General features: G+C 41.6%; 3 pseudogenes across 3 annotated transcripts; all 3 read left to right on the forward strand.

Moving 5' to 3' along the window:
- Window positions 1–217: 217 nt before the first annotated feature.
- Window positions 218–895, forward strand: LOC311138787 (transcription factor HES-5-like; annotated as a pseudogene). Its single transcript has 2 exons — window positions 218–342; window positions 455–895. The product of its transcript is annotated as a transcription factor HES-5-like (transcript).
- Window positions 896–13,322: 12,427 nt separating this feature from the next.
- LOC311137820 (transcription factor HES-5-like) lies at window positions 13,323–13,994 on the forward strand (annotated as a pseudogene). Its single transcript has 2 exons — window positions 13,323–13,447; window positions 13,563–13,994. The product of its transcript is annotated as a transcription factor HES-5-like (transcript).
- A 3,817-nt stretch (window positions 13,995–17,811) lies between these two features.
- On the forward strand, window positions 17,812–18,478 carry LOC311137870 (transcription factor HES-5-like; annotated as a pseudogene). The gene is made up of 2 exons: window positions 17,812–17,936; window positions 18,047–18,478. The product of its transcript is annotated as a transcription factor HES-5-like (transcript).
- The last annotated feature ends 2,658 nt before the right edge of the window (window positions 18,479–21,136 follow it).

Below are 21,136 nucleotides of genomic sequence, written 5' to 3' on the forward strand. Positions count from 1 at the left end.
CCAGATTCACACAGTGCTCTGTGAGTCACTCTCCATCACCCCCCACCCCTCCACCTGTTGCCCTGAGACATGACCATTGTCCCCCAGCAATAAGAACACTGAGCATGTGGCAGCTCCACATTCCTCATTGTCCTCCCAAGCTCACCCATTGGCTACAGACTGTGAGAGCCCAAGACCCACACATTCATATGAAGATTTGGTACTATATTGAAGAGAGATGAAGCCAGTAGAAATCAGATTCTCTCTACACAAAGACCTCTACAGCACAGAGATCCAGCCATGGCATCTTAAATCACTTCAACAATGATCTACTCTAAGGAGCACCTGACTCTAACCAACAAGGTAAATTGAGATTCAAATTCAAGGAAATGAATTTAATTTGACTGATTGTTTATGTGTTTCATTAATGTCATATATCTGAATAATGTTATTAATGACTCTCCTCTTCTTGCAGCTAAGAAGCCAGTGGTGAAATTACACAGAGATCGTATCAACAGCAGCATTGAGCAGCTCAAGTCTTTCCTGGGTCCAGAGATCCTCAATCAGCAGCCTGAAGCTGGAGAAAGCTGACATCCTGGAATTGACAGTTTGCTTCCTGAGAGGACAGCAACAGTATCGACCAGTGAGTTCATCCTCCTGCTCAGCACCTGTCAATCAGGGTTACTCCAGGTGTGTCCAAGAGATTGTGCACTTCCTGTCCAAGTATGTGAAGACAGAGTCCCAAAAAAGACTGCTGAGCCACTTCCAGAGCCTGCAGCCATCCTCTGATAAGAACCGGAGGGAGAGTGACCTGCCTCAGCTCAGCTCCCCAACCCAGCACAGTATCAGCAAAGACAAGAGTCCTGCAGACTTAAGCTCCACTCTCAGACAAACACAATGGACCATATTGGTCTAAAATTAATGGACAGTAATGAGAATAGGAAGAGACATAATCTTCTGCTTGTGCAAAAAATGTCAAAGTTCTGATTTGATTGTGTTTATAATTTTTTCATGAATATGTGAAAAAGCCTTCCTAATGAAAGTTCATATTGATATTATCATCACTTTTCATTCAATATGAGTATCATGTAAAGTTATTCTTATTATGTAAGAGGAAATTCCTCCATCTGCTAAGGAAGGTTTATATTATTGACTGTTCATTATAATCTATTTATTACCCACATTGGGTGAGATAGCAAAGAATGTTTACATTATTGAATTATGCAACAATATCCTTCTGTGAAGGAATTTCAGGAAATACATTATTGTTTATGACTTAAAAATCTTTAATTGATTTGCTGGATATCCACGCCTGTTTTTGTGATGCAATACCAATTTGTGTCTGTTTGTATTACATATATTGAGATATATAACCGATGTCTGCTTTGTTTTTAAAGCTGCATTTGTCCATGTTTCTTCTATGAATATTTCATATAACCCACACTCTATGATGAGTGCCTGTGTGTCTTGAAGCTGTTTCCTAGCAATTGTAGCGATGTTTAGTCACAAAGTTTAAGTTCTTAACAATTACTAGTTAAGAAACGTATTCTCTATATGAAAATAAAAACAATTATGAAATGTGTCTGATTGTTTATGGTTTATTAAAATCCTATACTTTGCATTAGAGTCTAAGTACAGGTCATTTGACATCCTAAAATCTTAGATCCTAGGAAAGACAGATACAATGGTTTATGTCATCAAGATTGTCCAATATTTAAGTCATATTCTGTGTGAATGAATTTAGATGAGCGTTTAGAGGTACGAGACATGTATCACTAATACCTCTGAATGTACTATCAATTTATGATTATCAATTTTTAGAAGCAAATACAGTAAAGGCGCCTGCATACTAGGTAGGTTCAGTTTGCTCCTAGCAGAATTCGGCTAGGCGAAGCGAACATCGGTGGCTCACACTCTCTTAAAAGACCTTCGTTTGAACAACAAGAAAAAAGCGGCAATATTACTCTTTGTCTGTCATGACTTCCTCCGAAGCTACCTCCTCTCCTTGTTCGGGCAGGCTTCGGCGTTCGTCGTCACCGGCCTTCTAGCCACTGCCGCTCCATATCTCATCATTCCATTTGTTTTGTCTTGTCTATTACACACACCTGGTTCATATCCCCTCATTAGTACGTGTATAAGTGTTCCCTCTGCCCCCCTTGTCCTTGTGGGTGATTTTTTATTGTGAGGAGTAGTAGCGCGGTTGAGCTCTGTGCATTGCGCATTGCACATTGCACATTGTGTATTGTGTATTGTGTATTGTGTATTGCCGGAGTATATTTTCCCTGTGTGCCTGTTTTGTTCCAGTGCGCCTGTTTTGCGCACTGGACTGGTTGACGCTATTCTGCGTAACGCTATATTACGGAATAAACTCTGTATTCTGTGATTTACCCTCCTGCGCCTGACTCCTTCAACTCACGCATCACATTGTCCCGCTTGGGATGCCGAAGTAACAACATATTTCCTCAAAATAGTCTGAATTAATTTAAGACAAATCAGGAAATCTGTAATACATTTTAACATTTTTGCCAAGGTATTAGTCGCACAACTTTACATTTAACTAAGATGTTTGGTGCAGTATTTCTCAAATGATTTTTTTTTCATGAAAAGTAGTCTTCTCTCAAGTGAAAATATGTGCATGAAAACTAGTTGTCTCTAGTTGAATGACAACAAACACTTAATTGAAGAGTCCCGTCCATAGTTAGCACTCCTACTAGAAGTACTGTTGACCAATCACTGACAAATACTTTTGCCAGCGCTGGCGCTGCAGACAGATATATTGGTCCATAATACAGGACCATTAAACGCCCAGTGCACTACTTTTGTAAAATATATGTTTAAAAATATATATATATATTATGAATATATCTTTTTTAATTCAGATTTTTCAGCACCCCTACTTCCCGCGGCTATGGGTTGTAGTTAAACACGTGCCGTGTTCGACCAGTTAGTAAGTGGGAAATGTTCCTGTTTCCTAGTTCTGACTAGCACGTGAACTCTGCATTAGTGTGACAGAGCATTTGTCTACATTGGTGGTTGTCAGCAGCACAGAAGAGTGACTTTAGTTTACAGAAAAAGGAGAAACTCATATTATTGAAACCCATACTACTTTCCTAACCAACATTTTTTCCTACTTTTTATACTGGGAATGCTTTGCACATTAGTCTGTGCAGAAGTGCTTACTTGTGCAATGTCATTACAGAAAGCAAATAAACTCATTTTACATTGAAAAATCTGTTCTGCATTGTTCCATCGATTACGGGTGTTCTGTATCTTGAGTTTGCTAATATGTTGATGCTTGGTAGATTTTTTGGGTGTTTTACAAAAATAAAGCTTCTTGATACCCTCATCTTATCATAGTCAGGTGGGCAGACAGACACATAGTAGCCTTCTTTGTCTGGGACAAGACTCAACTGCATAGCTAATGGGATGAATAATAAGACACACTTCTATTGTTCTTCCATTGAAAGCAAAACAGTGAATGGAGAGAGTGTGGGAAACCCAGGAAAATTCACTCACAGAGCTCCTTTGGGACAATAGACGAAGACCCCTACCTAGTGGTGTCAAGGGATAGGGAGAGGAATTTTGTTCACATAATTTCCCAAGACCTTAATAAAAAAGTGTCTGGTGAAAATAAATACATGTCATAGTCTTATTTTGAAATATAGCCTTTTGTTAAAGTTCTTATTCTAATAAAAAAGGTCAATAATAATTTGCCATATGATTGACTAACAAACTTTACCCCTAAGGTATTGATGGGAATGAATTAGCATTTAACAATGCACACTTCTGTTGTTTCATGGAATCTCTCTCAATGGGCAGAGTGTGGGAAAGCTCTGGAGAGCAGAGTCACAGTTCAGTGTCATTAGCATCATCATCATCATCATCATCATCAGTCCCACCAGCACCTGACTGTCTGGGGAACACTCAGAGCCACTGAGGAATAGGCACACTTATAGAGGGGAATTAAAAAATGATTTGCATATTTGGTTGAGTATGTTTTTGGAACTATCGTTCTGGACGGAAATCTAATATATAATATAATATTTTTTTTAAAGTCCTAATTTGTAATGACATTACATTTTTCCTTTAATAAAACCTAGCTATTGTCTAGGACAAAATAAAATCTATATCATCTTAAATGCCATTTAGAAAACAGATTGAATTGCAGACATTGACTTGGACTAACTTGGATGCGTTTCTTTATATACAGTACCAGTCAAAAGTTTGGACACAGCTACTCATTCAAGGGTTTTTCTTTATTTTTACTATGTTTTACATTGTGGAATAATAGTGAAGACATCAAAACTATGAAATAACACATATGGAATCATTTAGTAACCAAAAAAGTGTTAAGCAAATCAAAATATATTTTATATTTTAGAGTCTTCAAAGTAGCCACCCTTTGCCTTGATGACATTTTTGCACACTCTTGGCATTCTCTCAACCAGCTTCACCTGGAATGCTTTTCCAACAGTTTTGAAGGAGATCCCACATATGCTGAGCACTGTTGAAAAACAAATGATAGTCCCACTAAGCGCAAACCAGATGGGATGGCGTATCGCTGCAGAATGCTGTGGTAGCCATGCTGGTTTAGTGTGCCTTGAATTCTAAATAGATTACTGACAGTGTCACCAGCAAAGCACCCACACACCATCACACCTCCTCCTCCATGCTTCACGGTGGGAACCACACATGCGGAGATCATCCATTCACCTACTCTGCGTCTCATGAAGACACGGCGGTTGAAACCAAAAATCTCAAATTTGGACTCATCAGACCAAAGGACAGATTTCCACCGGTCTAATGTCCATTGCTCGTGTTTCTTGGCCCAAGCAAATCTATTTTTCTTATTGGTGTCCTTTAGTAGTGGTTTCTTTGCAGCAATTCGACCACGAAGGCCTGATTCACGCAGTCTCCTCTGAACAGTTGATGTTGAGATGTGTCTGTTACTTGAACTCTGTGAAACATTTATTTGGGCTGCAATCTGAGGTGCAGTTAACTTAATGAACTTATCCTCTGCAGCAGAGGTAACTCTGGGTCTTCATTTCCTGTGGCAGTCCTCATAGCGCTTGATGGTTTTTGTGACTGCACTTGAAGAAACTTTCAAAGTTCTTGAAATGTTCCGTATTGACTGACCTTCATGTCTTAAAGTAATGATGGACTGTTGTTTCTCTTTGCTTATTTGAGCTGTTCTTGCCATAATCTGGACTTGGTCTTTTACCAAATAGGGCTATCTTCTGCATACCACCCCTACCTTGTCACAACACAACTTATTGGATAAAATGCATTAAGAATGAAAGAAATTCCACAAATTAACTTTTAACAAGGCACACCTGTTAATTGAAATGCATTCCAGGTGACTACCTCATCAAATCAAATCAAATGAATTCAAATTGTATTTGTCACATACACGTGTTTAGCAGCTGTTATAGCGGGTGTAGCGAAATGCTTGTGCTTATCTAACAAGTAATATCTAACAATTTCACAAATTCACACAAAACTAGTAAGGAATGGGATTTAAGAATATATACATATATGGACAAGCAATGACAGAGCGGCATGGACTAAGATACAGTAGAATATTATAGAATAGAATGCAGCATATACATATGAGATGAGTAGTGCAAGATATGTAAACATTATTAAAGTGACTAGTGTTCCATTTCTTAAAGTGGCCAGTGATTTCAATAGGCAGCAGCAGCCTCTAATGTGCTAGTGATGGCTATTTAACAGTCTGATGGCCTTGAGATAGAAGCTGTTTTTCATTCTCTCGGTCCCAGCTTTGATGCACCTGTACTGACCTCGCCTTCTAGATGATAGCGGGATGAACAGGCAGTGGCTCGGGTGGTTGATGTCCTTGATGATCTTTTTGGCCTTCTTGTGACATCGGGTGCTGTATGTGTCTTGGAGGGCGGGTAGTTTGCTCCCGGTAATGCGTTCAGCAGACCGCACCACCCTCTGGAGAGCCCTGCGGTTGTGGGCGGTGCAGTTGCCATACCCGGCGGTGATACAGCCCAGCAGGATGCTCTCAATTGTGCATCTGTAAAAGTTTGTGAGGGTTTTAGGTGATAAGCCGAATTTCTTCAGCCTCCTAAGGTTGAAGAGCAGTGGCGGCTCCTGAAAAAATTCTCAGGAGGGGCAATTTTTCTGATGATTTAGGTGACCTACACACATTTTAAAAAAGATATGTCCAGCAACAACATGAAGACAGGGGCAGCATATAAGTCAATACCAGAAGCATTTATTGACTGATCTGGGGAGATGGATTCCAGTTTCTGTGACAGATTATAAATAATCTCTGATGCCTTTGTTATATTAGCTTTTGGTTGAATGTACTGTCGTAGTAAATATATAATGTTATAGCTTGGTCTGACTAAAATCTTGTGCATGACCCATTTTGTGTTGGGCGTTTGTTTTCAATCAATGCTGTTCCTATCCTATAACAATGGACAAAAGAGTCCTATCTTGTCAGCCTTGTCAGCAGGTGGCCAAGGACAACACCCACGCCATAGGTCTCTCAGTTCTTCCAACTCACGAGTTCTTGCTCTGAGGACACACACACACACACACACACACATCATCACTGATAACACACACACATCATCACTGTTAAACACACACACACACACACACATCATCACTGTTAAACACACACACACACACACACAAAAATCCCCTCTCTTTAGGCTGAACATTTGAAGACAGAGAACCCGACTCAGAGCCAATGCAACAGTGGAGGGGACCTCGCCCAACTCATCAGGACCAATCAGAAGATCAGAACTACTAGATTCAACCTACATCATTTATTGTATAAAATGTCAGCACACAATGTTTTCGGGGCTCTCTTCAGATAGCTCCCTAAGAGTTTGACGAACGAGTCCGTGCACGCGATTCCAGATATCTTTACCTCTGAATAAACTGCCTTTATTATACCATATCCACCCTGTCCAAAGTCTCTACTTGGTCTCAGTTCTCCAGTAAACTTGTGATTATCAACAGTACACAACAGTAACAAACAATTGGGGGAACTCACGGGGCAGATAGTAAGGTCACAGTGACACAGAAAGCAGTTCAATGTCGGGGCTCGGGGGTACAGAGTCGCTCTCTTACCAGGATCGATTTTCCCTGTGACTGTCAGATCGAGGTCCGCTCCGACCAGGGTGAAGCCGGCCGGCTCCACTTCTCTGTCCGGGACTCTGTCATCCAGCCAAGTCTCCCAGCTGTATTGGATTCCGCTGCCAGCAACGTTTTCATTATTTAGTCCGTTCGTAGCGGGTATGTACACGATCAACAAGATCAGTCCAAAACCCACCACTCGAAATCCATGGTTGGCAGAATGTTTGTAAACTAAGTGTACAAATTAAAAACATAAAATAACGCCACTAAGTGTACAAATTAAAAACATAAAATAACGCCACACTGCAGGTCGCAAAGAGACGCTGCTAGCCGCTATTTGCTTAGTTACGTTCATGGTTACGTCACGTATGACGAAAGCGCGTAAGTGCAAGCCCACAGACACCCATAGAGAATGTATTGAAAGCTTTGAAATTTGAAAAAAATAGATTTTACATGACAGGCTATGAGAGACTTCTGGGCGATTTTCAACCTGACTGAAATCGCCCAAAAACGGGCGGGGCCATTTGAAGCACGACTTTAGCCTGATTTGACATTTAGTGGCAGTCAGATCAGATTACAACACTGATAACTACTGTTGCCGTGATATAATTGATTAGAAAAAAAATCCCTTCCTTTTCCCGTTTGGCAGTGCGTCGCCCATATCGCCCTATTGAACAGGCCGTCCCTGTTGAAGAGGCTCTGTTGCGCCTTCTTCACCACACTGTCTGCGTGGGTGGACCATTTCAGTTTGTCGGTGATGTGTTTGCCAAGGAACTTGAAGCTTTCTACCTTCTCCACTGTGGTCCCGTCGATGTGGATAGGGGGGTGCACCCTCTGCTGTTTCCTGAAGTCCACGATCATCTCCTTTGTTTAGTTGATGTTGAGTGAGAGGTTATTTTCCTGGCACCACACTCCCAGAGCCCTCACCTCCTCCCTGTAGGCGGTCTCGTCATTGTTGGTAATCAAGCCTACTACTGTTGTGTTGTCTGCAAACTTGATGATTGAGTTGGAGGCGTGCTTGGCCACGCAGTCATGGGTGAACAGGAAGTACAGGAGGGGGCTGAGTGTTGAGGATCAGCGAAGTGGAGATGTTGTTTTCTACCTTCACCACCTGGGGGCGGCCCGTCAGGAAGTCCAGGACCCAGTTGCACAGGGCGGGGTTCAGACCCAGGGCCTCGAGCTTAATGATGAGCTTGGAGGGTACTATGGTGTTGAATGCTGAGCTATAGTCAATGAACAGCATTCTTACATAGGTATTCCTCTTGTCCAGATGGGATAGGGCAGTGTGCAGTGTGATGGCGATTGCATCGTCTGTGGATCTATTGGGGCGGTAAGCAAATTGAAGTGGGTCTAGGGTGACAGGTAAGGTAGAGGTGATATGATCCTTGACTAGTCTCTCAAAGCACTTCATGATGACAGGTGAGTGCTACAGGGCGATAGTCATTTAGTTCAGTTACCTTTGCTTTCTTGGGTACAGGAACAATGGTGGCCATCTTGAAGCATGTGGGAACAGCAGACTGGGAAAGGGAGATATTGAATATGTCCATAAACACACTAGCAAGCTGGTCTGCGCGTGCTCTGAGGACGCAGCTATGGATGCCGTCTGGGCCGGCAGCCTTGCGGGGGTTAACATGCTTAAATGTCTTAATCACGTCGGCCATGGAGAAGGAGAGGCCACAGTCCTTGGTAGTGGGCCTCGTCAGTGGCACTGTGTTATCCTCAAAGCGGGCGTAGAAGGTGTTTAGCTTGTCTGGAAGCGGGACATCGGTGTCGGCAACGTGGCTGGTTTTCCTTTTGTAGTCCGTTATTGTCTGTAGACCCTGCCACATACGTCTCATGTCTGAGCTGTTGAATTGCGACTCCACTTTGTCTCTATACTGATGTTTTTCCAGTTTAATTGCCTTGCGGAGTGAGTAGCTACACTGTTTGTATTCTGCCATATTCCCAGTCACCTTGCCATGGTTGAATGCGGTGGTTCGCGCTTTCAGATTTGTGCGAATGATGCCATCTATCCACGGTTTCTGGTTAGGGTAGGTTTTAATTGTCACAGTGGGCACAACATCACTTCCTGATAAACTCAGTCACAGTTTCAGTGTATACGTCAAAATAATTTTTCGGAAGCTACCCGGAACATATCCTAGTCCGCGTGATCAAAACTATCTTGAAGCGTGGATTCCAATTGGTCAGACCAGCGTTGAATAGTCCTTAGCACGGGTACTTCCTGTTGGAGTTTCTGCCTATAGGAAGGGAGTAGCAAAATGGAGTCGTGGTCAGATTTGCCGAAGGGAGGGCGGGGGAGGGCCTTATAACCATCCCGGAAGTTCAAATAGCAATGGTCGAGGATTTTAGCAGTGTGAGTACAACATTCGATATGTTGATAGAACTTCGGCAGCCTAGTCCTCAAATTTGCTTTGTTAAAATCCCCGGCTACAATAAATGCAGCCTCATGATATGTGGTTTCCAGTTTGCAGAAGGTCCAGTGAAGTTCTTTGAGGGCCGTCGTGGTATCGGCTTGAGGGGGGATATACAGTGAGGGAAAAAAGTATTTGATCCCCTGCTGATTTTGTACGTTTGCCCACTGACAAAGAAATGATCAGTCTATAATTTTAATGGTAGGTTTATTTGAACAGTGAGAGACAGAATAACAACAAAAAAATCCAGAAAAACGCATGTCAAAAATGTTATAAATTGATTTGCATTTTAATGAGGGAAATAAGTATTTGACCCCCTCTCAATCAGAAAGATTTCTGGCTCCCAGGTGTCTTTTATACAGGTAATGAGCTGAGATTAGGAGCACACTCTTAAAGGGAGTGCTCCTAATCTCAGTTTGTTACCTGTATAAAAGACACCTGTCCACAGAAGCAATCAATCAATCAGATTCCAAACTCTCCACCATGGCCAAGACCAAAGAGCTCTCCAAGGATGTCAGGGACAAGATTGTAGACCTACACAAGGCTGGAATGGGCTACAAGACCATCACCAAGCAGCTTGGTGAGAAGGTGACAACAGTTGGTGCGATTATTCGCAAATGGAAGAAACACAAAAGAACTGTCAATCTCCCTCTGCCTGGGGCTCCATGCAAGATCTTACCTCGTGGAGTTGCAATGATCATGAGAACGGTGAGGAATCAGCCCAGAACTACACGGGAGGATCTTGTCAATGATCTCAAGGCAGCTGGGACCATAGTCACCAAGAAAACAATTGGTAACACACTACGCCGTGAAGGACTGAAATCCTGCAGCGCCCGCAAGGTCCCCCTGCTCAAGAAAGCACATATACAGGCCCGTCTGAAGTTTGCCAATGAACATCTGAATGATTCAGAGGAGATCTGAGTGAAAGTGTTGTGGTCTGATGAGAACAAAATCGAGCTCTATGGCATCAACTCAACTCGTCGTGTTTGGAGGAGGAGGAATGCTGCCTATGACCCCAAGAACACCATCCCCATCGTCAAACATGGAGGTGGAAACATTATGCTTTGGGGGTGTTTTTCTGCTAAGGGGACAGGACAACTTCACCGCATCAAAGGGACGATCGACGGGGCCATGTACCGTCAAATCTTGGGTGAGAACCTCCTTCCCTCAGCCAGGGCATTGAAAATGGGTCGTGGATGGGTATTCCAGCATGACAATGGCCCAAAGCACACGGCCAAGGCAACAAAGGAGTGGCTCAAGAAGGAGCACATGAAGGTCCTGGAGTGGCCTAGCCAGTCTCCAGACCTTAATCCCATAGAAAATCTTTGGAGGGAGCTGAAGGTTCGAGTTGCCAAACGTCAGCCTCGAAACCTTAATGACTTGGAGAAGATCTGCAAAGAGGAGTGGAACAAAATCCCTCCTGAGATGTGTGCAAACCTGGTGGCCAACTACAAGAAACGTCTGACCTCTGTGATTGCCAACAAGGGTTTTGCCACCAAGTACTAAGTAATGTTTTGCAGAGGGGTCAAATACTTATTTCCCACATTAAAATGCAAATCAATTTGTAACATTTTTGACATGCGTTTTTCTGGATTTTTTTGTTGTTATTCTGTCTCTCACTGTTCAAATAAACCTACCATTAAAATTATAGACTGATCATGTCTTTGTCAGTGGGCAAACGTACAAAATCAGCAGGGGATCAAATACTTTTTTCCTTCACTGTACACGGCCGTGACTGTAACCGAATAAAATTATCTTGGGAGATAATACAGTCGGCATTTGATTGTGAGATATTCTAGGTCGGGTGAACAGAAGGACTCGAGTTCCTGTATGTTACTACAATTACACGATGAGTCATTAATCATGAAACACACACCTCTGCCCTTCTGCTTCCCGGAGAGATATTTATTCCTGTCTGCACGATGAACTGAGAACCCATCTGGCTGGACCAATTTCGACAGAATATCCCAAGAGAGAGTATGTTACAGGCCTTGATGTATCTCTGGAAAGAAATCCTTGCACATAGTTTGTCGACTTTGTTAACCAAAGACTGAACATTAGCGAGTAGAATACTTGGAAGCGGTGGGTGGTGTGCGTGCCTCCTAAATCGAACCAGCAGGCCGCTCCGAGTGCCTCTCCTCCGCCGGCGATGTTTTGGGTCAGCCGCTGGAATCAGTTCAGTTGCCCTGGGGAGAGCAAACAAAGGATCTGCTTCGGGAAAGTCGTATTCCTGGTCGTAATGCTGGTGAGTTACCGCTGCTCTGATATTCAATAGTTTTTCCCGGCTGTATTTAATGATACAAAACACTTTCTGAGATAATAATGTTAAAAATAATACATTAAAAAAAAATACTTTCATGAAGCTGGTTGAGAGAATGTCAAGTGTGTGCAAAGCTGTCATCAAGTCAAAGGGTGGCTATTTGAATAATCTCAAATAAAAAATATATTTTGATTTGTGTAACACTTTTTTGGTTACTACATGATTCCATTTGTGTTATTTCATCATTTTGATGTCTTCACTATTATTCTACAATGTAGAAAATAGTAAAAAATAAAGAAAAACCCTGGAATGAGCGGGTGTGTCCAAACTTTTGACTGGTAGTGTATACCTGTACCTATAAGAGTATGTGTTGAAGTAGAGGTATGTGTTGAAGTAGAGGTATGTGTTGAAGTAGAGGTATGTGTTGAAGTAGAGGTATGTGTTGAAGTAGAGGTATGTGTTGAAGTAGAGGTATGTGTTGAAATAGAGGGATGTGTTGAAGTAGAGGGATGTGTTGAAGTAGAGGTATGTGTTGAAGTAGAGGTATGTGTTGAAGTAGAGGGATGTGTTGAAGTAGAGGGATGTGTTGAAGTAGAGGTATGTGTTGAAGTAGAGGTATGTGTTGAAGTAGAGGAGTTTCCCTTTAGAATCCAGATGGTCTGTGACGTCAGGCTCTGTCTATAGTACAACACAGAGCCAATAGCTGTCACTAATTGTTCACTGAGCAGCTTTTGTAGTGCATTGATCACAGCACACAGGATTCAGTGTGGGAAACTCAGATCAGCTCCCTACTCACACTGACCAGTAGCTCCAAAACAGAGGACACATCTGCTGCATCTGGACTTTCAAAACTGGAAGTGTTTTCCCTCCACTCTGAATAATAGGAACAGTATTGCAACATAACTTCTCTCAAATAGTTATGAGAAATTATGATGAAGTCACACCAATATATATCTATGTGTTGCTCATGTTGCTATTTTCTCTGTCTTCTATAAGAATGTATCCCATTACGCTGATTATCCTGACTTCATCATAATTTCAAAAACATGTCGCATGAACAATTATGAATTAATCTCAGAAGTGTTAAAACTTTTTACGGATGAAGCAAACAAGCTAAAATATTACATTTGCGGGAAGCAATTATTTTATTCAGGTAAAGCAATCAAGAGGTCATATTTATAATGCAGTCATCAAATATGATATGGTAGGCTAGGAATCTTCCAATAAAATGCATTAGAAAGCAGTGTAAGTTTTAATGCAGAACATGTGTGTCAGTCCCACATGTGTAAATTGTGATGATGAGTGTGGGCTCTGTCGGTGTCATTTATCCCAACATTAGGCAGTAGATCTGGGGGTCACCAGTTTCCCAGATTCACACAGCGCTCTGTAAGTCACTCTCCATCACCCCCCACCCCGCCACATGTTCCCCTGAGACATGACCATTGTCCCCCAGCTTTAAGAACCCAAGCACCCCCATTGGCTATAGACTGTGAGAAACCCCAACAAGCCCAAGACCCACACATTCATATGCAGATTTAGGACTATATATAGGAGAGATGAAGACAGTAGAAATCAGATTCTCTCTACACAGAGACCTCTACAGCACAGAGATCCAGCCATGGCACCTACAATCACTTCAGCTATGATCTACTCTAAGAACCACCTGACTCTGACCAACAAGGTAAACTGAGATTACAACTTGCTTTATGACTTGTTTCTTGATAATAGTTGCCATCCTTTTATCTCTCCTCTGATATATTCTAGAATAATATTATTAAAGACTCTCCTTCTTGCAGCTAAGAAAGCCAGTGGTGGAGAAGTTACGCAGAGATCGTATCAACAGCAGCCTTGAGAAGCTCAAGTCTCTCCTGGGTCCAGAGATCCTCAATCAGCAGCCCGACTCCAAACTGGAGAAAGCAGACATCCTGGAGATGACGGTTTGCTTCCTGAAACGACAGCAACAGTATCAACCAGTGAACTCCTCCTCCTGCTCAGCACCTGACAATCAGGGTTACTCCAGGTGTGTCCAAGAAATTGTGCACTTCCTGTCCAATGATGAGGTGAAGACACATTCCCAGAGAAGACTGCTGAGCCACTTCCAGAGCCTGCAGCCATCCTCCGATAAGAACAGGAGGGAGAGTGACCTGCTTCAGTTGAGCTCCCCAGCCCAGCACATCATGAGCAAAGAGAAGGGGCCAGTCAACAGCGCCCTCTGGAGGCCCTGGTAGACTCTTACAGACTGGAGCTTCATTCTCATGCAGGACAATTCCCAGTCCTTATTACAGAGGAGTTCATCCACATTTTCTGCATTTGCAGGGGTTTATTCGATCATGTTTTGTTTTAAATGGAAAAAAAGCATTGAACAATATCAGTATTTGAATCTTCCTCTCTGGATTACAAGAGGATCAATTGAATCTTCTGTTTTATATTTCATTTTTATAAAGTGAATATACTGTATATTGTTCCCTGTGGGAAAGTTTTAATCATATATGAAATAGTGTTCACTGTCTTTCTAGCGGAAAGATGAGTGAACAATGTTCATTCCCATTTGTACTGTTTTGATATTGATATTGAATATCTTAATGACAAAACATGCAAACAGTATCAGACGTAATTACAGTTTTGTAGACGCTGTTATTCATTTGCAACTTACAGTAGTGATTGCGTACATTTTCTTCATACTTTCGGAACCGAACTCACAATTTTGGCGTTGCAAGCGTCATGCTATACCAACTGAGCTACACCGGACATATTGCTTTTCCTTGAAAATTATATCTGCATTTTAGACTGAATAATACTTCCTCTCGATTGTGAGAGGAGGAGTTAAAACGTGTAGGCTTGCTGGTTTGTATCGCTATGTGAGTGCATCAGTATCCCTCGCCTTCTGAGAAGGTATTGTAAAGATTGAAAACGTTTTCAAAATGAATGTAAATCTTCAAATCAAGTCGATGCGAATAAAAACAATCATCGAAAACAATTACTGTTTGTTTGATTCATTACACTCCATTGAAATGTGAAATGTCTAAATCTTTCAAATTAAATTGCACATAATACAAGATAATCAAGAGTCCTATTCTCTACCCTTATCTCCTAGTTCACTCCCCCTCATGGATTAAAGGAATCAACTAGTGTAAGAAATATGGTGGACCAGCAGTCCCATGCATTTAAATCCATGCTAGCAAGGCAAACCTTGGGGGGAAATGGTAAGACCTTCTTTATGTGAAGTACAATATTAATGCTTTGGACTTTTTTGCAGTGTACACGTTTTTGTGGAAGTACACTCAAAAAATCAGAAGATGTACTTCTGAATCTTGTGAGTTTCAATATCCTGGTAAATGAAACCAGTAAAATTCAGTATTCATGTCAGCCACAAATCACAGATAGGAGGAATAGACAAAGAAAAGTATGTTGGATTTTGTCTGCAGTTTTATTAGCTGACAAAATTAGACAACAATATTAACAAGAATATAAATCCTCTTTGGGGCCTTACAATAAAATAAACATTTACTTTATTTACTTTTCATCCACAACAATGCACTGTTCCTTTACAGAAATAAAGGTATCCATGTGAATTTATTTTCTACCTTGATTTAAGGCAGCATTTCTCATTGAACCATATCTCAGGGTATTTAGTTCATCATTTCACAGAAAGAATAAAGCAGTAAACCTCTGCTTATATAAATGCATACAATGCATTTCAAATGCTTCTGCAACTTTACATTTCATGTAAAACGACAGAATAGGTTTCAGACCTATCTCTGACAGTCTGGTCCAAATACGAAAACCAGCCAATCACCATGGTGGGAATATTTTCCAGACATGGACATGGCGCTCTGATATATCTGAGCTGAATTTGCACATGAACAGAATATTGTGCTCTGCTCACCATAGGCTCAGTTCATGCCCACTCCACAGGTTTGTATCTCACACTGCAGTGATCATTTTGTCTCAAACCCTAGTCTCAGCCCAGCATGTAACCCCTGACCTATAATCTCCCCATCCATGCATCTCTCTCAGTTCATTGTTCGAAGCAGAGTGGCACAATGTCCTCCTCTGGAGCGGGAAAGAGACGCAGCATGTCCCTGGAACATTTGGAATAGCCGGTGGGTGACAGCAAGGCCTTCTTCAGAGTGAAAAAGGACACTGTCTTCTCCAAAATAGGAGATATGGGAGATGTAGGGCTCCTGTTCTGGAGGTGTTCTACAATAGCTATCTTCAGTTTCTCCACATGACTGCTGCATTTCCTCTCCAACAGAGAGAGTTTACACCTGAAAAACAAGACAAGACAGTCATGAACACCTCTTCTCTCACACACAGTTTCTATTCATTTTAATATCTCTTATGACCTAAAGTATTTCAGTGTAATTTAACCTGATCTTACCTAATGTGCTGATCCTTCACATTCATGATGTCCTGAAGAGCGATGTCCATGTAAGCTTGCATTTTCAGATATTGGTCTTGAGTTTGCAACTCGTCAATAAAGAAGAGATGTTGGTCTTGGTAGATCTTGCTCTAGAGTTTGTGTTGTGGTAGCTCCTCTGCTGTGCTGTGTTGCTGCTCTTGGGCTAGCTGATGCTCAGAGAGTCATTGTTAGTGAGCTCTGCATCTCCACTCTGTATTTATGTGCCTCCTTCTACGCTGTCTCATACTATGCAGCCAATCAGAGGGCTCAGATGGTGGGACAATAGTCAGTGGGAATAATAGCTGATTCCTCACAGGACAGGTGGGATGTTGTTCTTTATGCCATATGCCAAAGAGGTCGGCCACGTTAGTCCCTGGGAAAGTGTCTATGCCCATGTGTACTCAGAAAAATAATGTTCCCATGTCGAGTAGTGATAAAAATCATCATATTGCAAATATAACAAATATGCTAGGATCACAAGTCTTTCTACTCATTGCAACACATAGACGCAACAAACAAAACACAACACGTCTTTATTTATAATATGGCCATTTTACGGTAGAGAAGTTATGATAAAGACAGTGTGGAGCACGTAGTTGCTTGGACTACCTGTCTTTAGACTGATAGGCAACCATTACAGCAAAATCATGACTTTTGTAACCGAGATGCTGTATGCATTGACATACTTTAGTCCAATATTTTGCCATGTGAAGGTTTTGACTACGTAAATAGGCAAACTTATTCCAATATCCTAATGTGTCAATTCTATCATTTATTTATGATCAATTGAAATATATCTATATCAAAAAGGTTGTTTGTTTGTTATAAAATTAATATAAACGTTTTGGAAAATGTTGTATTTGTACAAATAGAAATTACTGATCTGTTTGTTATTGAAAGAGTCTCTTTCTGAAGTGAATTATAACTGATCCAGATGGTTTGCCCTGTAAGCCACTCTGTGTCCCTGCATGGGAACAGCCAGTGTGTCTTTGTGAGAGCAGACACACTTCGATTATGTCTCAGGGCTCAGCAGGCTGCATACAGAAGTCGGAGAAGCCGTGTGTCCCTGTGGCTCCCAGCTCCAGAGAGAGGAGAGCGTGTGACTGGGGCACGCTCAGCGTTGTGCAGGGAGCCAGCTGTGCTGTGGAGCTCAGAGGAGGGAAGTGTACTTCCTGGGGCTTCTGGGAAACCTGGGCCTGTAGAGATAGACAGACAGGCCGTCTGAATGGACTCCAATCTGATCAGTACAATGTCACTGCATCAAACATCTTTCAGTGAAAGCTACAACATTATGAGTACCAGTATTTTATAATGTGGTGTTTTAATGCATTTTTGTAAGTTGTGATGATGAGTGTATGCTCTGTCAGAGTTGTTGATCCCAACATCAGGTAGCAGATCTGGGAGTCACCCCTTTCCCAGATTCACACAGCCCTCTGTGAGTCACTCTTCATCACCCCCCACCCCTCCACCTGTTCCCCTGAGATGTGACCATTGTCCCCCAGCAATAAGAACACTGAGCATGTGGCAGCTCCACATTCCTCATTGTCCTCCCAAGCTCACCCATTGGCTACAGACTGTGAGAATCTCCAACAAGCCCAAGACCCACACATTCATATGCAGATTTGGGACTATATATAGGAGAGATGAAGCCAGTAGAAATCAGATTCTCTATACACAGAGGCCTCTACAGCACAGAGATCCAGTCATGGCACCTACAATAACTTCAGCTATGATCCACTATAAGGAGCACCTGACTCTGACCAATAAGGTAAATTGAGATTCAAATTCAAGGAAATTAATTTAATTACATTTTAATGTGTTTCAATAATGTCATATACCAGAATAAGGTTATTAATGACTCTCTTTCTCTTCTTGCAGCTAAGAAAGCCTGTGGTGGAGAAGTTACGCAGAGATCGTATCAACAGCAGCATTGAGCACCTCAAGTCTTTCCTGGGTCCAGAGATCCTCAATCAGCAGCCCGACTCCAAGCTGGAGAAAGCCGACATCCTGGAGATGACAGTTTGCTTCCTGAGACGACAGCAACAGTACCAGCCAGTGAACTCCTCCTCCTGCTCAGGACCTGACAATCAGGGTTACTCCAGATGTATCCAAGAGATTGTGCACTTCCTGTCCAAGGATGAGGTGAAGACACAGTCCCAGAGAAGACTGCTGAGCCACTTCCAGAGCCTGCAGCCATCCTCTGATAAGAACCGGAGGGAGAGTGACCTGCCTCAGCTGAGCTCCCTAGCCCAGCACAGCATCAGCAATGAGAAGAGTCCAGTCAATATCGCCCTCTGGAGGCCCTGGTAGAGTCCTACAGACTGGAGCTCCACTCCCAGACAAACACAATGGAAAGGGACCATGTTGGTCTAAGATTGTCGTGGACAGTAATGAGAATAGGAAAAGTTATTCTTTATCTTCTGCTTATGCATGTTTTTAAAAGTCTTGCTGCGATTTAAACTTTTTATTTCAGTTGTACTGAACAAGGTAAACACTTTTTGTAAGTGTGATCCAATCGATGCACACTGCATTTCTGTAGTGTTATAATTGAAATCATAACTTTTATGCTTTGGGAAACATGTTGATTATGTTCATCATGTGTTTATTCATGATCATCAATAACCTGAATGGTCCTCCATGATTACTTTCAACCCACAATGGGTATTTTATCATCAATCTTTTTGTGATTGTCTATGGTGACAAAAAAGTGTTTAGTTTTTTTGTTACCACTATATATGTGTAGTGATATGGTCATATTGACGTAATATCTAGCATCTTTTGTGAAGCATGTATCAGTTATCCATTTGATATTGATCAAATTGAGTTACAGCATCTCTGTTTCCCTATGAGGATTATTTACCCAAATGGGGTATTTTACCTGTTATCATCACTCTGTGAGTAGCAATATTTGATCTGTTTTAAGATCAGACTTAAGCTGTGAAATGTCATCCCTATTAGAATTATGATGTGTATACTTCACATGAGAGAAAACCTTTCTCTCTTATTGTAAAACCTCTTGTTTATTTTAAACAATATGTTGTCTTTTATCAAGACAGTAATTGTGTATCATATAGCCTACTCTGTCAGAGTATCATGTCTTAGAGATATGTCAAATTTCTTGTTGTGATGTTTAATCACTTTATTTCTATTGAAATATTTACCTTAAATTAAGGTTTTCAATTATGTGAATCATTGAGTCAATCTGAGTAAATACACAAATTATAAAATGAAATCTTCTTGTTTGTTACTCTTTTCTTCTCTTGACAAAGACAACCTTCCATCACAGTTACATTACTGATTTATGAAATTCCACATGTAGAACCAAAAAAGCCTACTATGACCCATTACTGTAAACAAGGATATTGAAAACAACACTGAATGCATATTCATTTGTGCTTCATTTAAAATCTACCACGTAAGATAAAAGTTAAGAGACATTTCTATCCATACATAATTGCATGACATTAATTGTTTTAGTTGATGTGTGAAATTGACTATAGAGAGCTAGTTAATCATAAATACGAATTCCCCAGGAAGCATGGCCATTTTTTTTACTGATGCACCTGTTTTATTTAAATGTATAATTTTTCTGTATAATCAGAATGTATTACAATTGCATATCAGTGAGTTTAGTTTGGTCATCAGTGATTCAAGGTGTTGGGCCAAAACTGCTGCTGTAATCCTAGTTTTCTGAAAATGTAGGGCAGCTATGCCCCTCAAACTCAATAGCTAATGTGATGTGTAATAAGACACACTTCTATTGTTCCTCCATTGAAAGCACTGAATGGAGAGAGTGTGGGAAATCCAGGAAAACTCACTCACAGAGCTCCTTTGGGACAATAGACTGGGACTTTCAGAGGTTAGAGGGGGTGTCTGGGTCTCTATGGGGAAATCATTGGATCTATTGCTAATGATCCCATAAATGTTCAGTATTTGGGTCTTGGATGTAGGCAGAAGATGCCTACAATGCCTAAGTACATAAGTAATGGCATAAAGCCATTTGTATGTGGGGCATGGTTGAAATTTGCTATTTTGTTTCTGTACACAAACACACACTCAACTTGAATTGATTATCTGTAACAGTGTGTCTCTATCTGTTTCCTACGATAAATATTTAAATAATTAGCTTTACCCCCTGGGGCTTGATGGGAACTGTTTGTTTAAAGCGTGCTTATGTTTATCACCACAATGATCAACAAGTCCCTGCTGACCGGAGAGGTACCATCGATCTTCAAAACAGCTGCTGTCACCCCTTTACTGAAGAAACCCAACCTTGACCAGGACATCCTATCCAACTACAGGCCCATCTCCTTCCAAATCCTCAGAGATTATAACATCAATTTCCACTGCTACGCTGACGATACCCAGGTCTACATTAACACCAAACCTGACACCATCTCTGCCTTAGCAAAACTCAGCAGCTGCCTAAAGGGCATCAGGGCATGGATGAAAGAGAACTTCCTCCAGTTAAACAGTAGCAAGCCTGAGGCTATGCTTATTGTGACACCCAAGCAGGTCACCAGTGCTGGAAACATCTGCCCTACAATCAACGGCCAGGCCATCCACCTGTCCTCTGTCATCTCCAACCTAGGAGTCCAGTTTGATCCTTCTCTGTCCTTCAATGCCCAAATAAAACAAATATGTAAAACACAATTGTTCCATCTTAAAAACATTGCCTGGGTTATACCATCACTCTCCCAGCCAGATGCAGAGAAACTCATCCACGCCTTCATCTTCTCTTGGTTCGACTACAGCAATGCGCTGTTTGGGGACCTCCCAACCAAATCACTACAGAGGCGCCAACTTATCCAGAACAGTGCTGCCAGGGTCCTGACCAGGACCAAGAAGTCAGACCACATCACACCGATCCCAGCCTAACTCCACTGGCTACCGGTCAACTACAGAATTGACTTTTATTTAAAGCCTTGAATAGATTGAGCCCCACCTACATCAGTGACCTCATCTCAA

The sequence above is a fragment of the Coregonus lavaretus genome (genome assembly GCF_964263955.1).
Source record: "Coregonus lavaretus genome assembly, chromosome: 12".
Classification (NCBI taxonomy): Eukaryota; Metazoa; Chordata; class Actinopteri; order Salmoniformes; family Salmonidae; genus Coregonus; species Coregonus lavaretus.